Below are 12612 nucleotides of genomic sequence, written 5' to 3'. Positions count from 1 at the left end.
GGCTGCAGCCTTGGAGGTGTTCAATTGTTTGGACCCGTTCCACCTCGTGGGGACCTTGCCACGCCGTTTCAACCACCTGTATGTGGGAGTACCGGCTGGTGGCATTTTCATGCAGGACACAGGTCTCGATGGCAGTCGCTAGGGTGAGTTGCTTAATTTGGAGGAGGTGCTGACGCAGCGGGTCCGACAGAACACCAAATACGATCTGGTCGTGTATCATGGAGTCGGAGGTGGGCCCGTAGCTGCAGGACTGCGCAAGGATGCGGAGGTGTGTTAAAAAGGATTGGAAAGGCTCATCCTTACCCTGCAAGCGCTGCTGGAACAGGTATCTTTCGAAGCTTTCATTGACCTCTATGCTGAAGTAGGTATCGAATTTGAGGAGAACCGTCTTGTACTTTGTCTTGTCCTCGTCGTCTGCGAATGTGAGGGAGTTGAAGATGTGGATGGCATGTTGCTCGGCCGTGGAGAGGACTGGAGCAATCTTCCTGGTGTCCGAAGCGTTCTCCCTGTCCGTGGCTTCGAGGAAGAGCTGGAAGCGCTGTTTAAAAATCTTCCAATTGACCCCGAGATTGCCGGCGATGCGGAGCGGCGGGCTGATGTTCTCCATACTTCAGGATGCCGGAATGCTGATTAGTTGCAGGTGGGTCTCAGAAGTGCTAGTATGCAACCGCTCCTTGTACCATGATGGGTTGGGTGCTCTGGATCACAAACAGTTCACCAACACTGGAAGTGGTGCAACTCTATTTTATTATAAGGTTAACTATATTAACATACTTGAACTGCGGGTAAATGCAATACCAGCTTTTACTGTTGACCCTTGCCTAGTCCTAACCAGGTGATGCACTCAGCACATGGTGAATGTCTGTGTTGCAGGCTGTGAGCTCTGTGCTCCGAGCTGGCTGCTACTAGAATGAGCGGAAACTCTCCTGTCCCCTGTCTTTATAGTGCATGTGCTCTCACTGGTGATTGGCTGCGGTGTTGTGTATGCTGATTGGTCCCACTGCATGTCCATCAGTGTGTGTGCGTGTCTGCACCATAATATACTGGTGTATATTATGACAATCTATAGTGCAACACACCGCCCCAGCTTTATCTCAATGATGCAACCACATCACCTGGCAGAGCAGGGGAGAAACGGGGTGACTATTTCTTAGTAACGACGCATAAAGATGACTTCCTATGGCAGCTAGTTCTAATAAAATTAGAGACACATGATAAAAGAATGTAATTAAGATGATTGCAGGAGATCATTCCAATTTAGACAGTGCAAGTGACAGAGAGGGAGACCAAGGAAAACCTTTCCCCAAAAAACTATCATTCCATGGTAGAATGATGAGCTCATGAGAAAATCTGTTAAATTATGCGGAAGTACTGAAGTATTAATTATAGGGAGATTTTATGAATTCCGCCCTGTGTTGAGATACCGAGCCTGCTACAGGAACAGATTGAAAAATCGCAGGTATTCCATCTCCAAGGAATATTATATAAGCAAAATACACTTGAAAGATGTTTGATTGTTGTCAAACAAATCACTTATATAACGACCGACATGAATCATCTCCAATAATGTTGCTGGCAGCACCCATGGATTAATTTTCCACTGGTCTCTAATGTGTACCCGTTGTAAAAATCACAATTAAAATTGGGTACATGATGAATGAGTTATAAAAATGAGAAGTAATTTTAAAAACTGCTACTCATTTCCAGTGCCAGTCGTTTATTTATGTAAAAAGAAATATTCAGTCAACCAAACACTTATTAGTTCCTAGCGAAAGGGTTGCGTGAGGATTTGCAAGAGGATTTTGTTGTGTAACTTGACTGCAGCATTCCCTCGTTAATTGATGACGCTTCCAAATGATTCTACTTATATCTTGGATCTGCTTTCAAGGTGATCTTCACCATTTGAATTGAAAGGGTATTTAAATTACTGGCACGGTGGAGAAATCATTTTCGTTGGAATTTCTGTGGGTAGAGTTGAGGAATCACAAAGGTAAAAAGACCCTGATGGGAGTTATTTACAGACCCCCTAGCAGTGGTCAGGATGTGATGCAGAAAATAAATGAGGAGGTAGAAAGGCATATAAAAAAGGCAATATTGCAATAATCATGCGAGACTTCAATATGCAGGTGGACTGGGAAAATCAGGTTGGTAGTGAATCCCAAGAAAAGGAATTTGTGGAATGTCGAAGAGATTTTTTTTGGAGCAGCTATGACAGAGCCTACTAGGGAGCAGGCAATTCTGGATATGGTGATGTGTGATGAGGCAGACTTGATTACAGAACTGACGGTGAAGGAACCCTTAGGGAGTAGTGACCACAATAGGATATGATGGGGAGATGCCGGCGTTGGACTGGGGCGAGCACAATAAGAGGGGAGAAGATGAAATAGAAGTGCAAGCTAGCTAGTAATATAAAAGAAGATAGGAAGAGATTTTTTTCAATATATAAAAGGTGAGAGAGAGGCAAAAATAGACATTGTACCATTGGAAAATGTGACTGGAGAAGTAATAATAGGAAACACAGAAATGGCAGATGAACTGAATAGTTACTTTGCATCAGTCTTCATGGTGGAATACACCAGTGGGATGCTGGAGATCCAGGAGCAGAAGGCACAGATGAGTGTAGTGGCCATCATTAAGGAAAAGGTTCTGGGCAAACTGAAATGTCTGAAGGTGGATAAATCACCTGGACCAGATGGACTTCACCCCAGGGTTCTGAAGAAGATAGGTGAGGAGATTGTGGAGGCATTGGTGATGATCTTTCAGGAATCACTGGAGGCAGGGAGAATCCCAGAGGACTGGAAAGTGGCTAATGTAACACCGCTGTTTAAGAAGGGAGGGAGGCTGAACTCGGGAAATTATAGGCCAGTTAGCCTGACTTCGGTCATTGGTAAGATTTTAGAGTCCATTATTAAAGATGAGATCGCGGAGCACTTGGAAGTGCATGATAAAATAGGACTCAGTCAGCACGGCTTCGTCAAGAGGAGGTCATGCCTGACAAATCTGTTAGAGTTCTTTGAAGTTAAAATAAGGAAGTTAGGCAAGGGAGAACCAGTGGACATGAATTTTTATATTTCCAGAAGGCATTTGATAAGGTGCCGCATAGGAGACGGTTACAGATTTTAAGATCCTGGCATGGATAGAGGATTGGCTGACTGGCAGAAGGCAGAGAGTGGGGATAAAGGGATCTTTTTCAGGATGGCTGCCGGTGACTAGTGGTGTGCCTCAGGGGTTGGTGCTGGGACCACAACTTTTCACAATATACATTAGCGATTTGGAAGAAGGAACTGAAGGCACTGTTGCTAAGTTTGCAGATGATACAAAGATATGTAGAGGCACAGATAGAATTGAGGAAGCAGGAAGGCTGCAGAAGGACTTGGACAGGCTAGGAGAGTGGGCAAAGAAGTGGCAGATGGAATACAATGTGGAAAAGTGTGAGGTTATGCACTTTGGAAGGAGGAATGGAGGCATAGACTATTTTATAAATGGGATATGCTTCGGAAATCAGAAGCATAAAGGGACTTGGGAGTCTTTGCTCACGATTCTCTTAAGGTTAACGTGCATATTCAGTCGGCAGTTAGGAAGGCAAATGCAATGTTAGCATTCATGTGGAGATGGCTAGAATACAAGAGCAAGGATGTACTTTGAGGCTATATAAGGCTCTGGTCAGAACCCATTTGGAGTATTGTGAGCAGTTTTGGACCCCGTATCGAAGGAAGGATGTGCTGGCCTGGGAAAGGGTCCAGAGGAGGTTCACAGGAATGATCCCTGGAATGAAGAACTTGTCACATGAGGAACGGTTGAGGACTCTGGGTCTGTACTCGTTGGAGTTTAGAAGGACGAGGGGATCTTATTGAAACTTACAGGATATTGCAAGGCCTGGATAGAGTGGACATGGCGAGGATGTTTCCACTGGTAGGAAAAACTAGAACCAGAGGGCACAATCTCAGACTAAAGGGACGATCCTTTAAAACAGAGATGAGGAGGAATTTCTTCAGCCAGAGGATGGTGAATCTTTGCTGCAGAAGGCTGTGGAGGCCAAATCACTGAGTGACTTTAAGACAGAGATAAATAGGTTCTTGATTAATCAGGGGATCAGGGGTTATAGGGAAAAGGCAGGAGAATAGGGATGAGAAAAATTGCAGCCATGATCGAATGGCGGAGCAGACATGCTGGGCCGAGTGGCCTAATTCTGCTCCTATGTCTTATGGTCACTCACTGATTAGACATGGAAAAGTTACAATTCTGCCTGGCTGAATAACAAGTAAAACACAGAATACTTCTGTAATTATCCACTGCTGAACTAACCAGGAATTATGCTTTTCCATGTTTATAATTCCTTAAAGTGTTGGCTGCCCATTAACAGTAAATAATGTAGTTTAATGGAGTGAATGCAGTTAATTAAGTTAGATTGAACATGCAGACAAAACAATAACAAATTCTCTGAGTGAGAGTTTTATTTGTTTAACTCACAAATAAATGAAGCAATTGCGAAAACAGGGGCCAGGATTCTCCGAAATCTCGGCCAAGTGTTGACGCCGGCATCAAAACCGGCGCGAACGACACCGCCGTCAATGGGCCTCAGGGCCAGGCATTCACCCCTTCTTCGGGGGCTAGTACGGCGTCGGAGTGCTGTGCACTCGAATGTCGGCGCGCCACGGCCGGCGCAGGTCCACACATGCGTGCCACAGCCTGCATGGGTCCATGGAGGAACATAGGCCCCCCCGGAATTAGCCCCCCGATCGGTAGGCCCCGATCGCGGGCCTGGCCACTGTGGAGGCCCCCAGAGTCGGATCCCCCCACCCCCCCCACCAGGACGGCCCCCGCAGCCAGAACTCCGAGGTCCCGCAGGGTGGGACCATACGTAACCCACGCCAGTGGGACTCGGCGGAACTCGGCGGGCACTCGGCCCGTCGAGCGTGGAGAATAGCCACGGGTCTGCTTAATCGGCGGCGAATCGGCGGCCCGGCGTCGATTCTCGCGCCCCACCCGGCGATTCCCCGACCTGCCGCGGGATCGGAGAATCCCGGCCAGGATCTTTCCTCAAAATGATTAACACTTCCCTCTTGTCATAGGAACATTGTGTGGATTTTTATTACCCTTCCTGGCAGGTGGCATCTTCCAGTCCTGCCAAAGTCAACGGAGTTTTGAACAGCTCTGCTCATTTTTGATGGGGCGGTAAAATCACGTCCAATGAATCGTATAGAATCTGACACATGGAAACAAGCCTTTCTTCCAATTAAGCTATATCATTGCTTACGGTGCACACAGATCTCCTCACTTTACCTCAAATCCTATCAGCATACACTTTCTCCCTTGTCGCCATCTAATTGCCCTTAAGTGAATACTAGCTTCACCTTCAATACATTGTAAACTATTGACTGTGGGTAAACTCTGAGATACAAGTAGCAATGTGTTATGAACAATTTAGCTTCCCGTTAGGAGGGGTGTATCCAGAATTTATCTGAATTCAGCCGAGTGTTTCAATGCCTTATCGTCCATATCATGAGCACAAGATACAATTAAGGATTGACCTTTGGTATTGAGTAATCACGAGTCAAGGTAGTTGACTATCATGTATGACTCAATGGGCTAAAGATTCCTAGTCTGTGAAAACAGGTGTGTGGAACACAATGCAAAATCAGCATACACACGTTTGTTCCAGGTAATGCCTGCAAACCTTGTGTTGCCTGCTCATTTGAATGATTTTTGTGTGCAGCCCAGCATTAATGTATTGTTGAGCGAGACTGCGTCTCTTAAATCTAAGTAAGGAGCACTCAGCTTATAGCAATTATTGGAAGTCATTGGAGAAGAGGGTCTGATCCACAGAGGGGTAAATATGGTGCCACATGAAAGGGAGAAGGTTCCCAGAGTTTCTGATGCATCACTCAGAACCCAGGAGAAAAGAAGTCCCCTACGCAAAGGAAGGGAGGAGGTCCGAAGAGCTCAGAAGAGAATAGGAATAAATAATGTTGGAGGCCAATACAAACTGCACCAGGCCAAGGGCTCCGTTACAATATTGAAAGTTTAATGATCTCACTTGAGTTTCAAGATCATCTTTAAGTGAATTCATAGTCAAATGTCATCGGCTTAAAAGTGAGCCATAGAGTCACACACTCAATGCATCGCACCCCATAACTCACCGACCAACAACCTATCAAACATTGCTCATACCTTACATACATAGCTTCGTCTCACTCTGAAACATGAAGCACTACTGCCAGTTTCACACCTACAAGCACACAGCTTGCACAGACAGCCACCTATTCAACACTGACTGCTGCACCACACTCACTGACATACTTCAATCTGTCATGCAGGACAAGTTACTGCACAGTTGCCACAGTTAACCAGTCCTCAACCCCATGGAGGAGACAGAGGTCACCATAACTTGAGCCACCATGACTGAGGCTCTGACCGGCACTGAGGTTAAGACTGCAGAATATGATGGGCTGGATTCTCCAGTTTCTCCAGCCGCGTGTTCACAATTTGCTGGTGGTGCGATTATATCTTCTGTCATGGAAGAGTACCTTTAAGAAATGGATGTTTAAACAATGTACCTTTAAGAAATGGAGCTGATCATATTACTGAAGTCATGTCAGAGGGTGGGGGGGAAGCTGAGCTGAGCTCACTTTTGCTTCTGGTTTCAGTTTTGAGGAGAAAGCTGGGAGTGTCTGTGTGTTTTGCTGAGAGCTGCAGGAGTAAACCGAGCTGGTCTGTTGATGTCTGCAATCCAAAGACTATAAATATATTAAATGTAACCTCAAGTCTGTTTTTGAAGGTTTGAAGTCTTTTGGATGTTTAAAGGAACAGTTTGAAGGATTATTTAGTGTTGTAGTCGTTTGAGGTTATCTTTGAAGTAATGGGTGTTAAGATATTCAATGTTTTTTTTTTAAAGGTTAAATTAAGTTCATAGAATAAACATTGTTTTGTTTTAAAAACCATTTGTCCATAATTGCTGTATCACACCTGGAGAGTACGCCGTGTGCTTCCGACACCACAATCTATTACAAGTTGTGGGTCGGTTGAACGCCATGAAACACCCTGGGGGTTCTGTAATCCCAGACCCATAACACTTCCCACTGCTTGTCAAAGAAATTTCCCATGTAACCACCCCATGTTGCTGGGAAACCCACGGACGGGGGGTGCTCTGCCAGCAGGAAAAGTGAATCGCACCAACTGGAGAATTACCGCCAATATGTTCCTACATAAAAAATCTATTAATATTCTGGCCGGGATTCTCTGAAATCCCGGCCAAGTGTTGACGCCGGCGTCAAAACCAGTGCGAGTGACGCCGGCGTCAACAGACCTCCAAGCCCAGTCATTCACCCATTCCTAAGAGGCTAGAATGGCGCCGGAGCGCTGTCCGCTGCTCCGGCGCCGAAAGCCGGCGCAACACGGCCGGCGCTGGTCCGCGCATGCGTGTGTGTTGCCGTCTCCACGCTGGCCCGTGGGCAATATGGTGGAGCCCTACAGGGGCCCGGCATGGAGGAATATAGGCCTCGCCCCGCAATTAGCCCGTCCGCCGATCGGTAGGCCCCGATCGCGGGCTTGGCCACCGTGGAGGCCCCCCCTGGAGTTGGATCTCCCCACAGCCAGAACTTCGAGGTCCCGCCGGTTGTGACCATACGTAACCCACGCCTGTGGCACTCGGCCGAACTCGGCGGGTACTCGGCCCGTCGAGCACGGAGAATCGCCGGGGGGGGGGCGCTTTCAACGGCCCTCAACCGGCGCGGCGGTGACCGCACGATTGGCGCGATTGGTGTGGATTCTCTGGTCACTGGAGAATCAGCGGCCCGGCATCTGTTGGTGGTCTCTGATGGGGGGGTCTGATGGAAGGTGTCTTATGGGAGAGTTTGATGAGAGGGTCTAATGGGGGCTCTCCGTTAGGGACCTAACGGGGAGGTCTCTGTTGGGAGTCTCTTTTCGGGTCTTTGATGGGGTCTGATGGATGAATCTCTGTTGGGGGTCTGATGGGAGTTCAGTGGGGAGGGTCGGATCACCCTCAGGTGCACATGTTGTTGTGGGGGGCGGGGGGTAACATGTTATTCCTGTGGTGATGGGGGTGGGGAGGATGTCCTTATCTGTCAGTGGAGGTGGGGCAAGATTTGCATTGTGGGAGGGAGGGGGGCCTGCCACTGCACCTTGATGTTGGGCCACCCACTGAAAATGGCGGCCCAATACTGGGATTCCGACAGCATCCCATGAACTCCCACGGTGCACAAATCAGCATGGCAAAGGAGAGGGAATCACACACTGAGTCCCGTTCTGAGCGCCAGCAGTGACCCGGAGCAATTCTGCTGCATTCTCCGATTTTGGAGCTACGGCCGGAGGATCCGAGGCGTTTTACGTAGCAAAATGTAATGAGGCCACATGGGCTTCCCGATATAAATGCCTGGAGAATTGGCAGGTCTGTGGCTGCGCATGCGCACGGTGATGACCTGTAGTGGTTGCGCCATACAACATGGCGCCGGCCGCGCGTGGACCCGACCTGCCAGATATTGCCCCCATGGACACCTCCTCACAACCCCCAGGCCACCCCCCCCCACCAGTCCCCCAGTCCACGCCGAAGCCCCCCGGTCAGCAGCACGGCTCCCGCCCGACTGTTGGCAGCGCTGGACACAGTCCGCTGCCGCCACGCCGGGTTCCCGACCGCTGAGACCATGAGTCAACATCGCGGTCGGGAACCCGGCTCATCGGGGGCGGAGCATCTGGGGACGGCCTTCAAGTAACATCCTGAGGCCGTCCCAACAGCATGTGCTGTGCTTCTCAATGACAACGTTTTGGATGGGGTGGAGCATCTGAAAACAGGCGCCGCCCCTAATTTCATCATAAAAAGGGATTCTCCGCCCGATTGCCGATAACAAAATCGCCCCTTGTCTCCTGAACAGAGAATCCTGCCTATGGTGTTGACTGTGTCATTGATCTTGAATGGATTTTGATAGCTGAAAGAGAGTCAGCCAATGCAAGAAGCACCAGAGAATCATTAAAACTTCAGTCTGCAACTTTGGTCAGGACATGTGTGAGTCAATATGACTTTGAATATTCTCGGACTGGCTCCTGTGGTGATGAAGACAGATTTGAAAATAAAATTGAAATTCTTTAGGTCCGAATGGCAAAACTATGAAACTGCCACAGAGTTAAACAAGAAACCTGAATAAATAAGAGTAGCAACTCTGGTATCAGTGCTGGAAAAAGTGTGCCACTAATAACAATAATCTTTATTGTCACAAGTAGGCTTACATTAACACTGCAATGAAGTTACCGTGAAAAGCCCCCAGTCGCCACATTCCGGCGCCTGTTCGGATACACAGAGGGAGAATGCAGAATGTCCAAATTACCTAACAGCATGTTTATCGGGACTTGTGGGAGGAAACCGGAGCCGCCCACAATACTAGTTATATTGCAACCTAACTGAGGAACAAAAAAGCTTTGTGAAAGCGTTGAAAATCCACTTTGAGCCCTCTGCTAATGTTCCATCAGAGGTCAGTGTGTAAGATCCGGAGCAGAGATCCTGGAGAAGATCAGCAAGCTCACCACAGAGTCGGATGTTTTGAAGCTACAAGCATCTAGGAAAAGCCAACAAAACAGCAAACAATATCAACCAATACATAGAAACCTGTACATTCACAATTTTGGGGGGAACACAAGGTACATGCTCTTCATCTGAATAGTGAACCTTGAAGTACTCCTGATGTTAGGGCTCAGGCCTAATTCGACTGGAGCCAGGGATGTGGCACAATCAGCTGGTGAAGAGAGGCACAAATATGCCTTGTCCAGATGTGAGTAGAGTAAAGGCTTCCAATCTTTTTCTTTCCCAATATGTCAAATGATACACTTCAAGCTAGAAATGTGTGTGCTTCCTGCACACCATATTGGCAGCTTAGTAGGCCAGTTTGCGTCTGAGAAAAGGGTGTTGCACTGCAAAATTCTTGGGCCAGGGTCTCTTGTAAAGCTTAAGATTTGTTAATGTGACAAACATGGGGTGAATTTCTCCAGTATCGGAGCGATGTCCGCCGACCGGCGCCAAAAACTAATCAGTCCGGAATCGCGCCGTCCCAAAGGTGCAGAATCCTCCGCATCTTGGGGCGCCGAGCCCAAACCTTGAGGGGCTAGGCCCGCGCCGGACTGATTTCCGCCCCACCAGCTGGCGGGAAAGGCCTTTGGTGCCCCGCCAGCTGGCGCGGAAATGACATCTCCGGGCGGCGCATGCGCGGGAGCGTTAGCAGCCGCTCACAGCATCCCCGCGAATGCGCTGTGGAGGGAGTCTCTTCCGTCTCCGCCATGGTGGTGACAGTGGCGAAGGCGGAAGGAAAAGAGTGCCCCCACGGCACAGGCCCGCCCGCGGATCAGTGGGCCCCGATCGCGGGCCAGGCCACCGTGGGGGCACCCCCCGGGGCCAGATCGCCAGATCGCCCAGGACCCCCGAGCCTGCCCGCGCCGCCTTGTCCCGCCGGCGGGACAGGCATTCTAGCAGCGGGACTTCGGCCCATCCGGGCCGGAGAATCGCGGGGGGGGGCCCGCCAACCGGCGTGATTCACGCCCCCGCCGAATCTCCGGTGCCGGAGAATTCGGCAACCGGCAGGGGCGGGATTCACGCCAGCCCCCGGCGATTCTCCGACCCGGCGGGGGGTCGGAGAATCTCGCCCATGATACACTTTTGAAGTTCTTTTCCCCTACCCTAATTTTGTTTTTGTGAAGTTTTCTCCGCACTGATTCGAAGGTTGTCAGTGCTGTTGAAACATCAAACTGGCCTCAGAATGGCCGAACCCCCCCAAAATTATTGATACACACTGAGAAGGGAATGCCGGTTTTCCAGTAATTGACTAGCCTAAAGTAGAGATTACAATTGTTTGAAATCCCACCCTTGCTTTGCACTGGACTCACTCCAACAGGAACACAGTGTGGTAGTATGTATTGGGGGTCATGTGGGACTGGAAGCCCTAATGTCATTGGCTGACAGATCCCGGGTCCTGGTTGGCCGTTGACCTCAAGCTCCGCCCTGAAGGCAGAGTATAAGAAGCCGGTGTCTTCCCCCGCAGGCCAGTTTACTATCGGGCTGCTGGGGAACAGACACGCTTAATAAAGCCTCATCGACTTCACTATATTCGTCTCATGGAGTCTTTGTGCGCTACAATTTATTAAGCGTGCCTAAAAAGGACTATGGAGCTCAGGATCATTCCAGAATGCCTGAGGATCAGCCCCCACGCAGTGAATGCGGCAGCAGCCTTCAAACACTGGCAGACTTGCTTCGAGGCCTACATCAGAACGACCACCGGCCGAGTCTCAGACGAACAAAAACTGCAGGTCCTGCACTCGAGGGTGAGCACGGAGATTTTCACCCTCATTGAAGACACCGACGATTTCCAGACGGCGTTCGCAGCACTCAGAAGTCTCTACGTTCACCCAGTTAACCAAATCTACGCTCGCTACCAGCTCACGACGAGAGGGCAAGCTCCCGGAGAATCGATGGACGAGTTCTACGCCGCGCTGCTGATTTTGGGACGAGCCTGCAGCTGCCCGTCGGTGAACGCAAACGAACACACGGACATGTTAATGCGCGACGCTTTTGTGGCAGGTATACAATCCTCCCAAATCCGCCAAAGAATTCTAGAAAAAGAGTCGCTAGGACTCTCAGAGGCACGGGCCCTAGCAGCCTCCCTAGACGTGGCCGTGCGTAATACCCGCGCCTACGGCCCCGACCGCGCGGCAGGCCATTGGGCCCCGTACGTACCCGTCGCGGCAAACCCCCCACCCCCCCCCCAGACACCCCACAGGCTTGCGCAGTCCAAACGCCGAGTCGCACCGGGGGCGCCCGCTGTTATTTCTGCGGCCAGGCGAAACACCCCCGACAGCGCTGCCCGGCCCGCGCAGCCATCTGCAAAATCTGCGGGAAAAAGGGCCATTATGCGGTGGTGTGCCGATCCCGCGAGGTCGCCGCCGTCCCGGGGCCACAGGGAGCAGTACAAGCAGTCTATGCGTCCCAACCCCCCAGCACGCCATGTGCGACCCGCAGGCGCAGCCGCTCTGGTTCCCGACCACCACGGTCCCGGGAGAGCTGGGAGCCCTGCACGCCGCCTACGCTCCCCAACCCCCCTCCCCGCAGCCCATGTACGACCCGCCGCCGGCGCTACCGCTTTGGGTCCCGGCCAACACTCTCCACGGGGAGGAGGGGGTTTTTCGCGTCCCTAACGCCACCCTCACCCCGTCCAGCGCCCCACGCCTGACCCGCCGGCGCCACCTACTTGGACCCCGACCACCGCTGTCCCCGGTGAGGGAGCTCCTCGCGCTCCTTGCGCTCGCGGCCCCACGCCTGACCCGCCGACGCCGCCGACTTGGGCCCCGACGACCGCTGTCCCCGGTGAGGGAGCTCCGCGCGGTCCTAGCGCTCACGGTCCTAGCGCTCCCCAGACCCCCCAGCACACCATGTGCGACCCGCAGACACCGCCATTTTGGGTCCCGACCACCACGAGGGGAGGAGGGGCGCCGTTGTGCGACCCGCAGACGCCGCCATTTTGGGTCCCGACCACCACGAGGGGAGGGGGCGCCGCCATCTTGGACCGCCCCCGACCTGTACGACGCATGGGTGCGGCCATTTTGTCCACCCCGCCGCGA

The sequence above is a fragment of the Scyliorhinus torazame genome, chromosome 4, assembly GCF_047496885.1.
Source record: "Scyliorhinus torazame isolate Kashiwa2021f chromosome 4, sScyTor2.1, whole genome shotgun sequence".
NCBI classification, from domain to species: domain Eukaryota; kingdom Metazoa; phylum Chordata; class Chondrichthyes; order Carcharhiniformes; family Scyliorhinidae; genus Scyliorhinus; species Scyliorhinus torazame.
This window is presented reverse-complemented; position numbering follows the sequence as displayed.